Here is a 22,756-nt window from a genome sequence, read left to right as displayed (position 1 = left end):
AGCTGCGACCCTTCGAAGAGGCGCATCAGGTGCTGCGCCATTTCCCCAATTGGTCAGTTCTGACGGAAATTAGGAAATAGCTTTTAGTATAAATAGAGACATCGGGGAAGCTTTTATTCACATAATTCCTCCATCTCTCTTCCGTCTATTTCACAAAAGCTCTCCTATTTTCATAGAAAAAGTCAAAAATTATGGATGCCTTTGAAAACCGTCTCAAAGAGTGGACAAATGAGTTTACAAACATTGAGAAGCATGACATGGGTGCTTTTAATTTGGGATCAATCTTGAGTCTCAAATTGGTGAAGGTTGTGAAACCTTTCTTGGATGCTTGTCTTGAATATTGGGATCCTAATTTCCATGTTTTTGCCTTTCCTGGAGGCGATATTTGTCCTTTTCCGGAGGAAATAGCTGCTATAGGAGGATGGGACCCATAAAACACTCCTGCTATACCTTCTAGCTCTCAGGGGTACAAAAGTAAATTTAGAGATTTGCTTGGACTGACTAAAGCTGAGGTTGATCGCCTTGTGACCTCAAAAGGAGTCCGTATGTTTGACTTCATTGACCGATTCATAAACAGGGAAGACCCTTCTATCTCTTATGTGGCGAGGCGTAGGGCGTTCGGGTTTTGCCTACTGCATGGTTATGTCCTCCAAGGGCATGTTGATAAGGAAATGAGAGGGGATCCTTGTTACTTGAGCTTGGTTGAACAGATGGAGCTGCGCAAGAGCCCAACGTGTCTGTGCTTAGGAGAGATCATTTTGGGGCTGGATAATAGAAAAGTCAACCACGAGCTACCTTATTTGGGAAGTCCTATAATTTTGCAGGTTAGAACCTCTTTTCTCTCTTTTGTACAATGCCAACCATTTTTTTTATTCTTCTTTTTTTTTTTTCGTTTTTTTTTTCTTGTTTTTTTTTTTTTCCGGTTTTGGCATTAATCCCGTCTTCCTTGTAGGTTTGGCTCATGGAGCGTCTGCGGTTGATCGAGCCCCCAGTTAACGTGCCAGGATATCATGCTCGGTCAATTGCGATGAGAACCAGGCTCTATATGGTGGACTTCACTCGAGTTTGCAACTATTGGGAGAACAAGTTGAAGAATGAAGGTGGTCCTTTGATCCGATGGATTGTGCCATGGTGGCATCTCAGGTCAGTCACTGGAGTTTCATCTTTAGATCCTACTCGGTCAGTTCGCATTCCTGGCTTGGAATTCATGATATGCATCTTCCCGGAGAGATTGATGAGGCAAGTGGGCCTTAAGCAGAATATTCCTAAACTTGACACCGTTCCTCAGACTGCATTGGCACATACTACCGAGAGTCGTCGAGAGTGGGCCCTCAAGTGGGCTCAGAGGAACATGTGGTTCATACTGTCTCCTGTTGGTTCCTTATGGGTATCAGATTCATATCTGCAATGGAGGAAGGCTACTACTCCCGAGGAGCGCGAGAGATTGAGGAAGCGCGAGCCTGTTGACTACAAGATTCGTGAGGTAGCGAAGGAGAACCAGAAGTATCTGACTGAGGGGGGGGGGGGGGGAAGAGGCCGGTTTCCGAGTCGTTCATCCGTCGTAGAGATGGTGGTGGATCGAAATGGTAAGGCTAGACCGTGAGAGAGACCTTTGGTGATTAGGTCAGAGATAGCGCAGGAGCGCCCGGCTCGTGGTCGAGACAAGAAGTATGATAAGAATGACAAAGGCAAAGGGAAGATGGAAGAGTAGCCTAAGTTGTAGTATTATTTGTTATTATTATTATTTTGTAATAAATGGCGGGGTTTTTTAAAATCCTAGCCTAGCATTTATTTTTAGCATTTTATATTATGTGGCGTATTATTATTACTTATGAGGCAAATGAATAAAAGATTAATTAGTTATGAAACGATTGTATTTTCTTTCATTATTCTTGTCGAATTTCAAATGCAAATGCAAATGTCCTTCTATTTACATTTTAAAATAATGGGTTGTATCCTGTGAAGGATTGCCTATGTATTCATTAAAAAATAAAATCAAACCCTTGCGCGTAGTTCGAGTAAATGTAAAAGAATAAATGTTCTAAGCAAGAGCTTGTAATGAATTAGAAAATAAGCATGAGCTTTACTTACTCCTAAAATACAACTCAATTTATTTGATGATATGAGGATGACGAGTTGTCAAAATACAAGGGCAAGGTGACATAAGCTTTATTTCAGCGGGCCAAGGGCCGTTTTTATTTCGTGTCGCATGAGCGGCACGTGGGTGTTACGCGAGGCGCGTGTCTTGTCCTACCCTAAGCATAATATCGTTACAGTTGGTCGAGGTTAGTTGGATTAGCAAATTCATTCCCATCTAGGTCTGTGATCCTAACCGCACCCCCGATAGTATGGACTTGACTAAGAATGGTCCGGCCTAGTTGGGTTTGAACTTTCCTCGTGGATCGACAGGTAGAAGAGGTCTAACTGATTTGAGGACTAAGTCTCCTTCTTTGATATTTTTGGGCTTAACCCTTTTGTTGAAGGCTCGTTTGATACGTGCCTGATATGTTTGCACATTATGCACTGCGCGAAATCTTCGTTCATCCAAGAGGACGAGTTCTTCATATCTATCTCTCTTCCAATCAGCTTCTGGAATTTTGCTTTCGAGCAGAATGCGTAAGAATGGGATTTCTAGCTCAATTGGTTGTACAGCTTCCATGCCGTAAGTTAAATAGAAAGGAGTAGCCCCAGTGGGCATCCTAACTGATGTGCGATAACCCCATAATGCGAACGGTATCTTACTAGGCCAATCGCGATAATTGTCGATCATTTTCTTGAGGATTGTGATGACATTCTTGTTAGCTGCCTCTACCGCGCGATTAGTTTAAGGTCTGTATGGCGAGGAATGATGGTGTTTGATTTTTTACTTGGCTAGCAATTGTTCAGTCTCAGCCTGGAAATGTGATCCATTGTCACTGATGATTTCGTGTGGGCAACCATATCGACAGATGATATTGGTTTGTATGAACTTTGCCACGTTTTTGGCTGTGAGACTAGTGTAAGATGCCGCTTCGACCCATTTAGTAAAATAGTCGATGGCTATCAAGATGAAGCAGTGGCCTCCTGTTCCGGCTGGAGTAATCTTTCCGATGATGTTGATTCCCCAAGCATAAAATGGCCAAGGAGATGTCATGGTGTAGAGTAGTGAAGGAGGGACATGTTGCACATTCCCGAAGACTTGGCAGTTATGGCAATGTCTGACATACTTGATGCAATCGGATTCCATCGTGGTCCAGTAATATCCTAGACGCGTGATTTTCTTTGCCATCATTGGCCCACTCATGTGAGGGCCACACTCTCCATCATGAACTTCTTCCATCACTTTTCGTGCCTGTGAATGATCAAGGCAACGTAAGACTACACCAAGAGGTGTTATTTTGTATAATTCTCCTTGCATGAGGAGATATTGAGAGGCTAGTGGGTGTATGGCACGTTGTCCTCTCTTATCCATATCTGGCGGATATGTACCATTGAGCTTGAAGTTTAGAATGGCTTGAAACCAAGGTTCCCCTGGGTTTTCCTCCTCATCTGTAATTTGGTGTACATAGGCTGGTTCTTATCGTCGTTCGATGCATAAAGGCATTTCTATCATGTCGTCTGGCATGTTAATCAGAGATGCAAGTTTTGCAAGAGCGTCTGCAAACTGATTTTCTTCACGAGGTAGGTGTAGATAAGTGACCTGATCGAAGAATTGAGAAACTTGATCTATCCTAGCCTGATAGGGTCCTAGACTTTCACTTTGAATTTTCCAAGATCCAGTATTTTGGTTGATGATCAAGGATGAGTCTCCATGAACTCGAAGATTTTTGATGCCTAAACTTACTGCGGCTTGTAGCCCAATGAGGCAAGCTTCATATTCAGCTGCGTTATTTGTCACCTCGAAGTTGAGTTTGACAGAGAGTGGCGTATGCTCACCTTCAGGCAAAATGTGCAATAGTCCTATTCCAAATCCTCTTAGATTCGATGCTCCATCAAAATAAAGGTCCCAAGAATCTACGTCGGTTTGTAGTATATCCTCGTCTGGAAATGACCACGTGTCTACTGTATGGGTAAAAATACCCTATCATTTTCATCATGACGTGGCAACTCGCTATTGGGTAAGATAGAGGCACACAGATCAATGACAAGGCAGCAGGCTGCTAGACGCAAGGAAGAACAAGGTGGGATGAACCCGGACATTCAAGTAATATAAAGGCCATGATTGAACTAAATAACAAACAGCCAGCAGGAGCGTTGAAATGGTCAGCAGGAACATTGCGGTTATCAGCAGGAGCTTTGACAAAGTCAGCAACCACTTCTTATTTCATAGGAAGTGGAGCATATGGTTGAGTGAATATAGAGACATGTGCGACAAATTCAGTGAAGGCTATAAAAGAGCAACAAACATGAGATTCCAGGCATTCCTCATTCCATTTTTACTCCATTCGAAGAAACATCATTCACCACCTGCAACAATTAATAATCAACGCACTTAGAAACATATACGCCCTTCGTGTCATTTGTACTTAGTCATTTGGAGATTTCTGCTGTTCCTCCTGATTGTTCAAGCTAGGTTTATCCTCGAATACTATTATTACTAGTGGATCATTGGTGGGATACCATTCCCCCCGCGGTTTTTCCCACATTTTAGGTTTCCCGCGTCACCATTTTGCTTGTGTCATTTGTCTCTCTTTCTTTTTCGTTTGCTTTTCTTTCGTACTAGTTGTTTACTTTCGTTCTCTTTCTGTTCTTACTACTGATCTACTTAAGTCTTTAAATACCGTATTTTAATTGAAATAGCCACATTGACTCACAAATCTTTAGTCGGTAAAATATTACCAAAACAATTTGGCGCCCACCATGGGGCATTGTGGTTAAATCTTGGTTAAAATACCTCTTTTCAAAATATCCTAACATCTCTATAGTTGGTCATGTCAGGATCCAATCAGAACGTATCTGATCTGATGAGTACATCAGCGCAAACTCCAATAGTAGGGGCAACGCCACCAACCTCGGTGTTCTAACAACGGCGGTCCCTACCACCAGAGTGACTGCAGGCCAGGCTCAGCCCCAAGTATCAGCAAAGCCTCCTTACTCCCCCAAAATCACAGATCTGGGAGCAGGGAAGGCTGGCAAATCACCAGTTATCAATCCTGTGCCCAAGCCTAATAGGAATGGGAGTCCGCAGCGCCCAGGATCACCAGGACACCTGACAGGAGCCCGTCTCCCAGGAGTGTCACAACTGGATCCGGTACAACAGTTGCTCCAAGGGATGGCATCCTTGCAGCAGGCGGTGATAGGGCTACAAAGGGACAACCAGTCCTTGCAGGAAAAGATAGATGCAGTGTCACCTCTGGGAACGACCCAGCAGATGGCAAGGTCGACACTTGGTCAGGGGAATGCCAGGGAGTACTCAGGGAGGCTACTGCCGCAAAATCTAGCAACCAGGCTCGATATGGATATGCTGCCACCAGGGGTAACCACCCTACCCGAGCAAGTATATCCAGCAGGAACGGTGGCCACCCAGGGTACAATCCAACCACCAGGGGTTCCACCACCACCAAGGATGCCGCAAACGTACCCTATGGTACTCAATCCTGTGGGATTAGGAGCACTAACTCCAGATCCCATACCAACAACCAGCAGTACGCCAGGTACCAGGAACCAATCCAGGGGAACAGTCAATAAGTAACGCATATCCCGGGATATGCTCCTATATGCCATATACTCCGGACAGCCAGTTCAGGCCTATTGTGAACTCAACACCATTAACTGGAAGCTACATGGTCCCTCCTTACATGTTAGGAGGAACACAAAATCCATATGGGGTCTACTCAGTACCCCACAACCAGGGTATGGGGGTAGGAAGCCATGTAGAACAACACTTGCAGGATATCAGGTCCCTACTCAGCAAGGTTCCAGGATTACCATGTCCCATGGAGGTGGCAACCCCAGAATGCTATGCGGATTCCCCCTTTGTGGACAACATTGCCCTTGTAAGCATGCCAAAGGGGTTCACCACGCCAACAATGACGTTGTATGATGGAAGAGAGGATCGCTAGAGCACATCAACCAGTACAAACAGAAAATGATGGTGGTTGCAGCAACAGGGCCTGAAAAGGAGGCATGTATGTGCAAAGGATTCGGTTCCACCTTGTCAGGAGCCGCACTCCATTGGTTTGTTAACCTTCCCAACAAGTCTATTTCCAGCTTCGCGGGGTTTGTGAACGTCTTTAATCAACAGTTCGCAAGCAGTCGCAAGCCAGAAAAATTATCCAGTGATCTACACCGAATCACCCAGAGGTTCGAGGAGTCCACCAGGTATTATCTCGCCATATTCAATGTGGAAAAAATATCTATCCCTAGGTGTGACCCTACAACAGCAGTCAATGCCTTCAGAAGGGGACTGCATCGTGACTCTGATTTGTACTAGGATCTCACCAAGCACCCATGTGCCACCTTCGAGGAAGTCAAACAAATGACAAAGGCTACTTATCGCCTAGAGGAGGATGAGGATAGAAGGGACCTGTACGGAAAAGAGTCGTCCAGCAGAAAAATCACAACAGAGAAGAAGAACGAAAGAGCCAAACCCTACAGCAAGAACACAATGAACAAAGTCTCAGGAGAAACAGAGAGCACCGAGGTTCCACCTAAGCTCAGCGAGTATGAGTTCACCACTGGACTTGCTGGGGTATTAAAGGCAATCAGGGAAGTAGGGTAGAGGGCCAGGTGGCCCAAGAAGCCTACCCCTAGGGAGAACGACGGAAGAGATGCCAGCAAAAGGTGTGAATACCACAACGATATTGGCCACAATACAGAAGATTGTGTAGTACTACGAAAGGAAGTGAAGCACCTCTACAGTGCTGGATGCTTGGATCACCTGCTCCTCAAGGGAGCCAAATTTGGAAAGGTCAATACTGCTGACCAAGCCCAACCATCCCCACCTCCACCTTACTCAAAGATCGTGAGCGTCATCACAGGAGGGTCGGAGATATGTAGTCTCACTTATTCAGCAGCAAAACGCCATGCAACCGAGACTAAAGGAGATAAACCAGAGTTCTCCCTCAGGGTCAGCAGACAAGATCTACCAGCAATCTCATTCGACAAGGCAGACATACCCGATGAGGCAGAACACCACAATGACGCCTTGATCATTACCCTTTCTATAGGGATTTGCCTTGTTAAAAAGATATTGGTAGATACAGGAAGCTCTGTGAATCTAATATTGCTGGAAACCTTGAAGAACATGGAGTTCAAATGAGAAAGACCTGGTGCGGATGCGCACCCTTGGTAGGCTTCAAATGGAGAAACTAAACAATCCCTTGGAGAAATAGTGATACCTACCTTTGCAGGGGGTATGAACAAACAGGTACGATACTTGATCATTGATAGTCCGTCAACTTATAACGTGATACTTGACAGGCCTTGGATCCATAAAATGAAAGCGGTACCATCAACGTACCATCAGAGCCTGAAGTTCCCTACACCCTGGGGGGTACAGGAGATACGAGGAGATCAAAATGGCGCTCGGGATTGCTACAAGAACGCTCTGAAACCCACTGCAGCTGGTCCAACATATCAATTACAGAAACTGTGCGTCCAGAGGGAGTATATCGCACCTCCCTAGGAGGAACTCGACGAAGTAGTCCTGGACCCACAATTTCCATCAAGAACAGTGCTGGTGGGAGCTGATTGTGCAGGTAACATCCGTGAGCAGATAATTGAATTTCTACGTACTAACATGGAGTGTTTCGCCTGGTCCCATAGCAACATGATTGGCATAGATCCGAGTGTAATTACACACCGGTTAAATGTAGACCCCAACTTTCCTCCAGTCTAGCAGAAAAAGCGGAAATTTGCTCCCGAAAGGAACGAGGTGATAAACCAGGAGGTAGACAACCTCCTGGCTATAACACCCCCATATTCAGAGGAGCCTTAACTAGGCCTTCCTTAGCATATAAGGGCGTTACCATCTCGGTTGCCCGAGGATAGTAATAATCAAATGTCGATAAAAGAACTATTATATTGTATTACAAGCGATTTAAACCAACAAACGATATGAAAGATACAACTCAAAGACTACTCGCTATGACTATCGAATCTCGTGAAGACTCATCCCTGCCCGGACTCCAGCTATCAACAACATCAACACCTGCTAAGACCGACTGCTCACCATAAGGGATCACGGCAGACACATAACAAACAAACAACCACACAAGGTCAGTACTGAGATAAGATACGACAACGGCAACTACAATTATCAATACAAACAATGCTATCAGTCTCAAACACAATCACGATAACCCAACCAACTCACACGATCGTCCATTGGACTACCACGCGGGGGGACCGCACCGTTCCCACCAAATCCCCGCTCCTCATAATGAGCGATAACCCCGTCCATTAATGTGCACATCCCTTCGTGGCGGGTTCCACGAATAGCGAAACTAGGGCGTGAAGCCACTCCCGCAAGTGACCCCACTCAGCCGAGGACACGCCTCGAGGACCATAGACAACAATCACAATCACAATCACAACCGTCACAATACAATTACTATATCAAACAATCAATCTCAACACATCAACAATCATCCCATTATGGGACTAATACTGAGTAGGAAATCCTACCTTTGAGCAACTGCAACCAATCCATGCCGACAAACAACCTATCCAGCGACCAAGCAAAGCCTATAACCACAATACAATTATCTATTACCAACAAGCAAACCCTAATCAGAAAGAACAAGGACACGGATGATGATTATGACATACCTATAGGGAGAAACTCAAAGAAAAGACCGCTACCCGACTCAAGTGACGCTCTTCTAAGACACAAAAATCTTCACATAGGCTTCCATGGAGGTTTTGAGGTGAAGGGAAGGGAAAGAGGCGACTGAAGGATAGGAGGAAAGTGACGGAAGTGATATGCGGATTTAACAAAACGCGATATAAAACCCTCGCTGAAAACTCGGTACTCGATCGAGTACCCAACATACTCGATCGAGTGGCCCCCTACTCGATCGAGTAACCTAGCTACTCGATCGAGTAGCCTATACTCTATCGAGTACCACTCTTAACACGCAACCCAAGATGGTTTTGGCACTCACTTCTAAGGCTATTCCCGCTCCCAAGGTCAGTCAATGCTGGTCAAAGGGTCTCAAAAGGGCGGGTATTACAGTCTTCCCCCCTTAAAAGAACTTCATCCCCGAAGTTCAACTCACCTATCTCACGGACAAGACACGGAAAAAACACGACATCACCAAACTTCCTACTCAAACCACTGCTCCCTGGAAATACCATCCGCTCCCATGTCATCATCATCACCGTCTACGCTCTATACCTATCGACTCTTACAACTATCATGCAAACATTATCACCGTTAATTGTCACTCTACCTGTATGCATCAATTCTTACAAATTATTATATATCAAACATCGACCTTGCCATACGAGCCAACAAAAACGACCATCACTCATCATATGATAACAACTATCAACCCGAAACGTATCTCATATCAACTTCGTGATGCATAACTAACACCACGTGTTACTCACTAATTCGTTCTATTACGACACATCACACCACAACTAGCTCTTTATGACGGTCCTTTAAAACATACTATCACATTCATTTCAATGAACTAGAGTAACCACTTACACTTCATATAAGCAATGTGACCAAAGTGCTACAACGACAACAAAACATTGTAACGAGTAATAACATAACACAACAAAACATTATAAACGTATAACCATATAACTTCAGATTCAGCCTTTTTATTTTGCGACATTACTCTTCCCCTCTAAAAGGAACTTCGTCCCCGAAGTTCACCACCAAAATTACCACACATTTTACTTATTACCTGATTCCTAACGTGTATTAGAAACATAGTATTTATTATGGACATTACTCATTAAGCATATACTCGTTAAATTATAAATCATATACATACATCGGGATAACTAGTCGCCATCGATAAAGCACGTTAATATCGTACGCACAACGTATGAAGAAATGTAACTTCAATGAATGAATGGTAATATGGCTTATGTAAATTTAAAACAATCAAGAAACCGTCGCCACTTCACTAATTGTTACAAATATGCATATAAAACCGAAACTTGACTTCCAACATATGAAATTAACGGTTCAAAGGTGTTACTAGGCACTAACAACTACATTAAACATTAAACTTGCAATTATAAAACAATTGAACATTTTTAATTTTCGAAAACCTCCTGTAACAGTGCTACTCGATCGAGTATGTAGCGGTACTCGATCGAGTGCCATGCTACTCGATCGAGTGTCTTGGCTACTCGATCGAGTAGCCCATAGATCAGAAAGTTTTACTTCATACATGCCTGCAGCTACTCGATAGAGTACGGGGTACTCTGTCGAGAACCTACAGGCCAAAAATGCCTATGAAGCTCGTCGTAAACCAACACACATGTACGTAATCGTCATACCAATCGAGTCGGGATCGCTCCCCGACTCCCAACATCCTGCAATAAGGTCAAAGTATCAAATCCGGCCTTATGGCCAACCATACAAGTCCAACTAAGTCTCAACGAAAACAACTACTAAAGTCTAACAACACTACCAACATCTAAAACCAACTACCATCAACAAAGATAAGTACAAGGAGTATCACTCCTCCTCCTGCTGCTGCTGCTGCTCAACCATCATCTCATCATCACCACCACCGCCAGAAGTACCTGCTCCCGATGACCCAATCCCCGCATCCACTCCTGCTCCTGCTCCTGGGCCCACGTACCATGGAGTCAAGCCACCGTAGGCAAAGGACTGAGGTGTCCCCCACGTCGACTGATCCACCCCGTAGGAATGGAAAACCCCTGTGTAGTCCCCAACTCCACTCCACCAAACCGGATGCGGTCCCTCGGTCCCTATCCCCTGAGCGTACGCCATCTCGTGCATGTTCCAGAGTGTCAAGGTAGATGACACTCTCTCCGCCAAGTAGCTGGATCGCGTCTCCGGGGTGTCGAGGTAAGGGTAGCACGGAAAAGGCTGCTGCTGTGGTGCCACCGGCCGTGGCCTAGTCTCCGAGGTCCTCTCCCTCACTCGACGGGGTCCTCTCCCCAACCTAGGTCTCTCCACTGCCACAACTGACGCATTCTCGCCCTTCTTCGGCTCTGGCATCACCTTGAGAATCGTGTCGTCGATGAGGTAGGTCTGTAGATGGCGGGGTCTATCATCCTCCTCCTCCTCCTCCTCCTCCTCATCATCGGAGTCCACCGTCACTACCGCCGGCTCTAAGGGCTCCGTCGGTGGGAGGTGCTCGGGAGCTGGAATCTTCATCCAACTCACGCCCCACACCCTCCAAGCTAGGCTACCGTCAGCCAAAGTCCTCAACCATTTCAGGTCGAGATAGTAGTCACGATCCATAGTGGGCACCGGGGTAACTAGAGGCACGTACTCCGAAGAAGCCTCGAAAGAGGTTAGCTTTTCAGCTAACCGAGTGGCGATGGCGCCACAACTCAAGTATCGGGAAGAGGCAAAGGCCATCAAGGCAAGGGCAAGACAAACCATCGAAGGAGCATTAAAGACCACTTTCCCGGTCCGCTCCGGTTCAAGTAAGACATCGAAGTAACACCTCATGGTTGTTCACCATCGATAACCGGTCGATCATAAAGGAGGTTCGAGAGAGAACGAAGAAAGATCCTCAATGTGACATGCTGAACATCATTAATCAGCATATTACTCGAGGTAGGAGCTGGTTTCCCGGTCAGACAAGGCATTAGGCGGCATACACCGCACTCAGCAGGGATATCGGTGATGGAGTCCTTGGGAGGCTTGGCCAACCCAAGGTGAGAAGCAAATTGGTCCATAGAAAGCAAGAAACTAGTGTTCATCAACCGAAACTCAACGGTCTGGCCAGCGGGGTCATAGATAAAGGAGCTCATAAACTCCAAGGTAAGAAAAGGATAAGAGTGTTTCCTCAGCCTATACAAACGCATAAGGCCCAAGGTCTCAAATATGTGACGGACATCCGTCTCTATCTCCAATTCCTCCAACAATGTAGTATATATACACCTCGTTGGTCTCATCTTACATTTTTGTAAAACTACAAAACGCTCTCGCTGTTTGAAATCAACAAAAACAACAGAAGGGTACTCCGGAACTGCGGGTACCACAGGTCCACTCCCTTCCCCAACCTCGATCGGATTACCCCTCCCCGTTTACTTTGACGAGTTCCTATGTTCAGCCTCGGATCTGTTTGGCATATGTTCAAACAAACTTGTATAAACATGTAAACATTTACTTCACGTAATTCGGACTTTACACATTCAGCTAGGCATACAAATTTCACCCAAAAATTCGACATGTGAAGCACATAACTCATGCTATTAACCTTGAATCTTAAGCTATGTACACACATTCACCAACAGTTTCCCAAATTTGACATACAAGCTCAGTTTACCACTACTCATAAGCCACGGTTGTGAAGAATTTATCATGGTGATTACACATGCTCAAGAAATTCGAATATCCTAGCATGATTCTAAAGGTTGTTCCAAACACACTTCTAATCACATGTGAGGCATTCTTACTAGTTCATGGAAAAGAATAACTTAGAACATATCATTATCACCCTTCAATATTATGAACAACAACTCAATTAAATTTTTCAGACGGTCTTTACAGCTGTAATAATTTTGGCATATTTTTCATCAATTATCGTCTCTATTATCATATTGAAGTTCAATCTTCACTTAAACAGTCATATACCACACCAAATTCTAATTATAGATCACGAATTTCCACTTGAGGCACTTTTAAGACGGAGTTTTAAGGCAACTTTCTAAGGTAAAATCATCAAAATCTATCCTTCAACATGATATAAACAATACATAGGGCTTAATTCTACCATCTAACCATTGTAAAACAACCAAAAATCAATTTCAATTTTGGAAACCCTAGAAATTTCGGGTTCAATCTTTGCAATTTCTAGTCTAATTTACAGCAATTAGTTATCAACAAACATGGAATGAAGGCATGTGAATCATATTGCAACTATTAAAAGTAACAATCTATCCATATGAATCTAAAATTTCAGATTTTATCCTTACTCTAACACATCCAAATCAATAAACCATGTAAATTAGGAAGAAAAGCATACCTTGATTGAGTAGCAAAGTAAAGAAACAAAAATAAACAAAGAAATCAACCCCAAGAATCACCACTAACCCAAGAGTATGAGAGATTTTGAGAGGATGGTAGCCTTAGGTTTCGAAATATAGGAGATGAATGGGAAGAAATAGAAAGAATTGGGGTTTTAAGAAACCCGTAGGATTCTCTGTACAGTAACCTACTTGATCGAGTGTCTAGGGTACTCGATCGATTACCACCCTACTCGATCGAGTAGGAGCTATTTCGTCGAGTATCTGCAGGAAATCTTTCCAATCCCGACGTCATAGCTTCCTAACTAGATCGAGCGAGGTCTACTCGGTCTAGTAAGCACTCGCACTCGGTCAAGTATAGTTAAGTACTCGGTCAGAAATACGAAGTAAATTGAAGATACCTGCAAAACAACACCGCGTGTCGATTCCAAACTAAGTTCGGAATTCGGCACTAATTATCACATTCGATCACGTTTTACAATCATTACTCCAGCATTAAGCATCGTCTCGACAAATAAGGTGTACGTCACATTACGCTACACAATTACCCAACTCGGTTTACCTGCTACCGAGTCCCTCATAAACATAAGTACGTCATTATATAACACTTAAACTTGTCTTAACATATCGCTACCAAACTTGCGTTCACAATAACATGAAACATGCAATTAACATTAATTCATTCTTTCGTATAACATATAATTGTATACTCTTCATAACAAATCAATCTATCCATGTTTCCCCCAATATAATTATAAGCAATTCATTCTACACAAATCGATTGTCACGCAGCGGAAAAGTTTCAACTAACTAACAAAGCATATATACATTACCATATGCTATGATTCAAATTATAACTCAACAATTCTATAACCATCATCATCGTACTCAAGGCAGGGTTTATAGACTCGTACATGACTACCGTCACCATCAACTTAAGCAAACACTAACATGTTCATCCTTCTATTATAGCACACCCATTCACATTCCCAAGCATTTCTATCGAATAGACTTTTGTCACGTATCTCAAAAATCATCATACAAGCTCACTAATCATGCCAACTCTTCACTAAACACGGCCCAAATACAGCTATTACATCCTTATTAATGCTAACTAAGGTTCAACTACAAGTAGTTCCGACACAATTAGCATACACGTCACACATATACACATGGACTCCACATTCCCGTACCATGTGACTGGCTTAAGCATCATGGGGCCAAGATTTTGAAATGAGGGCGCCTACTCACCCAAAACCTAGCATCAGCTGGGCTCCCATTACACATACACCAGGTTCATTTTATTAGACTCCCTACGTTCATTATGTTCATTTGTTACAGGTTCCAAAATCGTCGCTCTGATACCACTTTGTAACACCCCCATATTCAGAGGAGCCTTAACTAGGCCTTCCTTAGCATATAAGGGCGTTACCATCTCGGTTGCCCGAGGATAGTAATAATCAAATGTCGATAAAAGAACTATTATATTGTATTACAAGCGATTTAAACCAACAAACGATATGAAAGATACAACTCAAAGACTACTCGCTATGACTATCGAATCTCGTGAAGACTCATCCCCGCCTGGACTCCGACTATCAACATCATCAACACCGCTAAAACCGATCGCTCACCATAAGGGATCACGGCAGACACATAACAAACAAACAACCACATAAGGTCAAGATCGAGATAAGATACGATAACGCAACTACAATTATCAATACAAACAATGCTATCGCCTCAAACACAATCACGATAACCCAACCAACTCACATCGATCGTCCCCATCGACCCAGCCCGCCGATGGGGGGACCGCACTGTTCCCACCAAATCCCCGCTCCTCATAATGAGCGATAACCCCGTCCATTAATGTGCACATCCCTTCTGTGGCGGGTTCCACGTATAGAAACTAGGGCGTGAAGCCACTCCCGCAAGTGACCCCACGCAGCCGAGGACACGCCTCGAGGACCATAGACAACAATCACAATCACAATCACAACCGTCACAATACAATTACTATATCAAACAATCAATCTCAACACATCAACAATCATCCCATTATGGGACTAATACTGAGTAGAAAATCCTACCTTTGAGCAACTGCAACCAATCCATGCCGACAAACAACCTATCCAGCGACCAAGCAAAGCCTATAACCACAATACAATTATCTATTACCAACAAGCAAACCCTAACTGTAAAGAACAAGGACATGGATGATGATTATGACATACCTATAGGGAGAAACTCAGCAAAAGACCGCTACCCGACTCAAGTGACGCTCTTCTAAGACACAAGAATCTTCACATAGGCTTCCATGGAGGTTTTGAGGTGAAGGGAAGGGAAAGAGGCGACTGAAGGATAGGAGGAAAGTGACGGAAGTGATATGCGGATTTAACAAAACGCGATATAAAACCCTCGCTGAAAACTCGGTACTCGATCGAGTACCCAACATACTCGATCGAGTGGCCCCCTACTCGATCGAGTAACCTAGCTACTCGATCGAGTAGCCTCTACTCTATCGAGTACCACTCTTAACACGCAACCCAAGATGGTTTTGGCACTCACTTCTAAGGCTATTCCCGCTCCCAAGGTCAGTCACGCCGGTCAAAGGGTCTCAAAAGGGCGGGTATTACACCGGCAAGCAGGCAAGATCAGGGAAGTTAACTACCCAGAATGGCTCTCGAATGTTGTGGTTGTACCCAAGAAGAACAACAAGTGGAGAGTATGTGTTGATTTCACAGATCTTAACAAAGCTTGCCCAAAAGACCCGTTCCCCCTACCGCACATTGATTCCATGGTAGATGCAACAGAAGGGCATGAGCTACTTACCTTCCTTGACGCCTGGAGTGGGTACAACCAGATAAAAATGAACCCTAAGGATCAGGAGAAAACAACCTTCGAGATCCGACGGATGGAGGCTTGTCTTTGCTACAATGTGATGCCCTTTGGCCTCAAGAATGCCGGTTCCACCTATCAGCGCCTAGTGAACAAAATGTTCAAGGAGGAGATAGGGAGAACGATGGAAGTCTACATTAACGATATGGTAGTCAAATCCGAGAAGGCAGGACAATACATGTCCCCCTTGGAAAATACATTCTCGATCCTCAGAAAATACCATATGAAGCTGAACCCCCTGAAATGCACTTTTGGAGTCTCCTCGGGGAAATTCCTGGGGTACTTGGTGACGCAAAGAGGGATAGAGGCCAGCACGGAGCAAATCAAAGCAATACTCCAGTTAGAATCTTCTCAGAAGCCAAAGGACGTACAGAGGCTCACAGGATGTGTAGCAGCCCTAAACCGGTTCATATCAAGGTCCTCAGACAGGTGCCGATTGTTCTATGACATCCTGAGGAAGAGCCAAAAGTTTGAATGGACGCAGAAGCATGAAAAGGCGTTTGAGGAGCTCAAGCAGTACCTAAGCACCCCTCCTCTTCTCTCCAAGCCAAAACAGGGAGAACCACTATACTTGTATCTGTCAGTAATAGAGGCGGCTGTAAGCGCTGTACTGGTACGAGAGCACGAAGGTATGCAGAAACTAGTATACTATATAAGCAAGTCTCTGTTATCTGCAGAGACCAGGTACACATCTCTAGAAAAACTCATTTTAGCACTTGTAACTGCTTCGTACAAATTGCGTCCCTATTTTGAGTCACATACAATTTCAGTCGTGACCAACTACCCCCTGAGAACCATAATGAGGAAACCCAAATTGTCAGGGAGAATGGTTAAGTGGTATGTCCACCTAAGTGGGTACGACCGAAAATTTGAACCCCGAACAGCCATAAAGTCCCAAGCCCTAGCTGACTTTGTGTCAGACTTTAGTCCCACCCTTCAAGAACAAGCCGACAGTGAAATCTTAACACTAAGTGAGGCTAAAGGGGAGCAGGTATGGGAATTACATGTTGATGGGGCATCCAACACGAAGGGAGCAGGGGTAGGGCTGGTTCTGAAATCACTTCAGGGGGAATAGATAATACAGGCAGTACGCTGCGAGTTCAAAGCAACAAATAACGAGGCTGAATACGAGGCCCTAATCTTAGGACTCCAATTAGCCTTAGAAATGCAAATCAACCACATCACGGTGTATAGTGACTCCCAACTGATTGCTAACCACGTGAATAACGTGTATACGGCCAGGGATCCTAAAATGGTAGCCTACCTGGAAGTGGCGAAGGAGCTCAAACTCCGCTTTTCCTCCTTCCACATTAAGCAGATACCAAGGGACCAGAATGTTGAAGTAGATGCTCTCGCCACCCTGGGAGCAGCCTTCACTTCAGGGGTAGTGTGTTCTATACCTTTCATCCATGTCATGAAACCTGCCATACGCCAGAATGAACAGTAGAACGCCAGTAAGGCTGCAACCAACCAGTGGACATACGAAGCAGGGATACTGTGTACTACCACACCCCAGGAAGAAACTGATGATTGGCGCAAGCCTTACATTAGTTGGCTACGCGATAAGGTATTACCACCTGACCAGAAAGACGCTAGGAGCTTCAAAATGAAATCCTCCAGATTTGTACTCATTGACGTTATCCTATTTAGGTAGTCCTTGGCAGGACCCTATCTGAGGTGCTTGAGCATACAGGAGGCACATGCAGTAATGTGTGATATCCACAGTGGTGATTGTGGAAATCACACTGGGGTAGGAGCCTGTCCAACAAGACACTGAGGCAGGGTTACTTCTGGCCTACCATGAGGAAGGACGCCATAGACTACGTCAAGATATGCGAAGAATGCCAAAGGCACGCACCTCTTAGCCACTAGCCAGCAGAACATATGTATCCTATCATCTCACCTTGGCCTTTTATGAAATGAGGAATGGACATTCTGGGACCATTACCCCGTGCTTCTGGAAACAGGACGTACATGCTGGCAATGACGGACTACTTCTCTAAATGGATAGAAGCAGAAGCTTTCCCTCAGATCCTGGAGAAGCATGTGATATCTTTCATCAAGAGGAACATAGTCAGCAGATACGGCATCCCTTCAGAAATCATATGTGACAACGGGTCATAATTCATATCCAACAGAACGGATGACTACTGCGCCAGGTGGAACATCAAGCTGTTTAAGTCTACTCCTAGGAATCCATAGTCCAACGGTGAGGCAGAATCCAGCAACAAGATAGTCATGAATAACCTCGAAAGAAGGCTGGAGGAGATAGGAGCCAACTGGGCAAATGAGCTCCCCTTTGTACTATGGTCTGATAGAACCACCCCCAAAGTGGCAACAGGTCAAACACCATCCAGTCTGGTATATGAGGTTGAGGCAGTTATTCCCTCTGAGGTGCAAATACCGACGCATCGATATGCCAGTGCCACCGAAGAGATGAACCAGGTAGAAATGGCCAGCAGCCTGGATACCATTGATGAGCTAAGAACCAGCGCCCAAATCAGGATGGCAGCCTACAAACAGACAGCAGCCAGCAGTTACAACAAAAACGTAAGACTGAGAACACTGCAGGTAGGGGACCTGGTACTCATGAAGGCATTGCCAAACACCAAGAATCAGAGTGCAGGTAAATTCGCCTATAACTAGGAAGGTCCCTACCGCATAGAAGGCATCGTGGGTAATGGGGCATACAAGTTGGAGACTATGGATAGGGAAGCTGTCCCTAGGTCCTAGAACATCATTCACCTTAAAATGTATTATGTCTGAGGTTCCAGGTGCAGGACCCAGAGGTTCCACCTCCAGCAGGTACACCCCAAGACCCTTGAATCCCAGCATTCAGTACTCCAGAAACCTTAGAACATGAACTAACTTGCTAAAAGTGTCTTTGATTAACCAGCTATCGCTTGAAGGGGAAGAACCCCAGAACCCACTTGCTGGAGCCACAACTCACTCTCTCATGAGGTACATACGTAAAGAACTAATCATTTTGTCCTGTACCACCTGACTGTACCACCGGCATTGGTCTAACAGTAACATCTCTTTTGACAGCAGGAACAACTAAGTCACCAGGCAAGGTCTCCCGTTCAGTACGCACATGCTAAGTCTCCTGAATTCAGCAGGTACTACTAAGAAAATGACAACTTACAACGTATCTTTCAAATCCTTTGAGTCAAAACCCTTTTTTCTTATTTTCCCTTGGTGTCAACTTCATAGGTGTCACAAGGAGCAAAATGTGGAAGCAGCGTATTTAATATTTCAAAAGGCCAAAATAAAACTCTATTTCTTTTAAGTTGTTGTAAAAATTCTGGGGGAACACACTTTGTGCTCCCTAAACTATTTGAATTTATGAAATTGCTTCCATTTTTAAGTTTATCGTTGTTTTTGGATTGAATTTGGATATGGTAAGTTGAATATTAAGGCAATGTCCTAGTAGGCTAACTGATGAAAATGAACTAGCAGAATGTTCCTCCCGCAGGAAGTACCCAATGTGCAAGTGGTTGAAACAGAGGGATTCGAGCATCCTGATGGACAGAAAGCTCCCTGAACCACCATAGACACCTCAACAAGTATGAAGCCGGCACACAAAAAAAAGAACAAAATAATTGCTAGCAAAACAACAGTAGGAACAAAATGAAAATTCATAAACACCCCTCAGCAAAGGGAACTTAAAAAACAAAGTATTTTTGCCCCTCCTACGAGGCAAAAACAAAAGTACTAAGAGGTGCCCAAAACTACCAGGCACCAAAGAGTTGGATTACAATGGGCCACCACACATGGTGCCCAACAAAACATCAAGATAAAAAATTAAAATTTAAATGCCTAAACTAGGCAGTAGCAGCAGAATCTGGGGCGGCATCAGCAGGAACATCCACAAGGATGTTAGGCTCTATAATAGCCTCTCCTCCAGATGGACCTTCCCCTCCCTGGGTGACGAGGGCTTCCTCTCTGACCTCCTCAACTGACGCGACAGCTGGTTGTTCAGTCCTAGCACTGGTCTCTCTATCATCACCACCCAGCAAGTCGTTGATGAGGCTGAAGTCCGGCTTGACTGGATACGCAGCATTGAACAACCGTTCCTCCTCAGCAAGGTCCCAGTTGGAGTGCTCACCCGCCTCAAACTTCTTGATGCACATGATCTTTGTTTCTCAGATGGAAACCAATAAAGAGTCCAAGAGCAGGTGCTTCAACAGCTCCACATCCTTGTGAGCCTCTTCCATACGCCCTTCTACCACCCTCCTCTCAGCATCCAGTTGTTTCTGGGCAGCTGCCTTCTCCTCAGCCAGCTTCTTCTGGGCAGCCACCTTCTCCCTCCTAGCCAGCGCCAGATCTGCCTCCACCTTCCCCAGGTTGAAATTGAGGTTGTTCACCTCCCCCATCAATCTGGCAACCTCCCTACGTAGGAACTGGTCGTCCTGCAAAACCTACCAGAGGAACAGTCAGCAGCACAAATAAAATAGACCAGTAAAACGTAAAGGGAATTAAAAAGGTACCTGCAGGGCGCGCCCAGGAACTTCATCTAGCACAGCAAAGAGGGGAGTATTTCCCAGAGAATGGACAGCAGCTGGGAGCAGAAGTTGTTCCATATGAGGCTAGAGAGGCACCCCACTGGAACCATACCCCTTAGGAAGGCGGATTACAGTTGAAGTATTGGGCAGGGGTGGCCTAGGAGCCACCGCAGCCAGAGGAGCAACCTCAACAGGGACAGGCGTGCTAACCGGCTCCTGTTCAGCAGGGAGCGACGACCTCTTCCTGGGAGAAGGACCGGAGGAGGCAGAAGCAACTTGTTTCCTGTTTCTATCCAGCAGGGAAAGAGAGGAAACACGAGTATTCCCTAGTACAGGAACACAATTAGAACATAAACACAAAATGACCATATAGCAAGAACAAACACCCATAAATAACAAAGCCTTACTTGACCGCATTCATGAGGGTGTCAACACCGCATTGACTTAGCGGCGTATGTGGGAGCAGATAGAGGCTATAACTCTTGCTGCTGGAGGGCAGTACACGGGCATTTCTCCTAGCTACTACACCACATCTGGTGATGATAGCCATGTCTTCCACCTTTTTGGCGTGACTCCTGCTGAGTTTGGACAGTTTAGTACTGATTATGGTGCTTTGGGTCGTCCTTTCTACACTCCAGACCATCCTCATCAGCCTTCTTCTGTCTTTCCAGAGGATGTGGGTGTTTCTTTGTCGCAGCGTGGGCAGTTTGGTCAGTTTGGGGCTTCTACTTCTACTGCAGCAGCTTTTCCAGGAGGTGGCCGTTCTAGAGGTCGTGGTAGACGAGCCGGCCGTTCTAGAGGCCGTGGGACACCTGTTACTGACCCTGAGCTATTGGCTATGTATGCTGAGATTGATGGCTTCGATGAAGCCAACCTTGATGATGATGATGATGGAGCTCAGTAGTGACAGCTGGTCACTACATCCCTCACTTTCCAGCTGGTTTGGGGGAGGCTTTTGCATTACAGCTGGTACTATCTTTCTTGTTTTTGTTTTATTGCATTTCTTATTTTCCCTCTTCCCTTTGTTAGTGTGTCCCATAGGTTGCTGGATTTCTGTGTGATTGCTATGCTGTAGGCGTCACAATAAGGACACTGTGACATTTAGGTTTGGGGGAGGGTACTTCTGTTGTGTGTTTATTTTATTGTTGTGTGTAAAAAAAAATCCAAAAAAATTAAAAATTTATAAAATACAAAAACATGTTTTTATTTATTTTGAGTCGAGTCTTGGTGAATTGTTTAGCAATGATGAGAATTTGCTTTATCTTTGTACTTGAATCCCATCAAGTTGTCCATGTACATTGTTTTGACCTATTAGCTATGATTAACAAAGCTCTTTACTCAAGTGTTGACCGTCACAATATGCCTTATGCCGAGTAAAGTTGACTTTATTTTGTTGGTAAGCCACTTAAATTTCTGAGGTCTTTAGAGCTTCCTAGGCCGGAAACATTAATAAACCGGTCTCATTGTTATTTAGGCTGAAGAGTGTGGTCTCCTTGTGGAATATGTAATATCAAACTGCATAAGTGTGACATTAGTTTCTTAGCTTTTGTGCGTTCATATGATCGAGTACATGAAGAAAGGCGGTTCTTATTGTTCAAATATACCATACATTACCCAGTTTTTGTTAGCCCGTTTGAACCATGTAGCCATTATATATCCTATTTCTTAGCTACATTCCAGAATTTGCCTACCTTTTTCGGGATAGTCGCAGTTACTTGAGTCTTTGTTGTTATAGCTGCTTTGGTTGGGTTGGGACTTTTATGTCATGTGGGTAGTAGCTATATTTTTGTAGTAATTGTGTGACCTCCTATGTTAAAAAAGAAAAGTGTTATGAAGCAATGAAAAAAAAAAGAAGGAAGAGAAAAACAAAAGAAGAATGAAAAAAAAAGAAAAAAAAAGAAAAAAAAGGGATGAAAAAATCGAAAATTCAAAAAAGAAAGGAAAAAGGAAAAAAATTCTTGCTTCATCAAGTTTTGTTAGAAGGTCGTGAGTGGTAATTACTGAAGTCTAATGCACATTTGGAGAGTCTTTTCATTCTCTCATATGTTATCAAAGTTGAGATGATTTCTCCAGTTGGATGATTGTTTTATTTACTATTAGATTTGGCTATTGGTTTAGCGCTGCGACTACCGTCTGAGCCTCACATACCCATACGTGCTTTTGCACAAGCCACTTCTATACTCATGCCACTTTACCACCATTCTGTCCTTGATACATGTACTTGGTCTGTA

This window comes from Silene latifolia, chromosome 4 (genome assembly GCF_048544455.1).
Source record: "Silene latifolia isolate original U9 population chromosome 4, ASM4854445v1, whole genome shotgun sequence".
NCBI lineage: Eukaryota > Viridiplantae > Streptophyta > Magnoliopsida > Caryophyllales > Caryophyllaceae > Silene > Silene latifolia.
The sequence above is the reverse complement of the archived record's forward strand: the minus strand, read 5'-3'. Positions refer to the sequence as shown.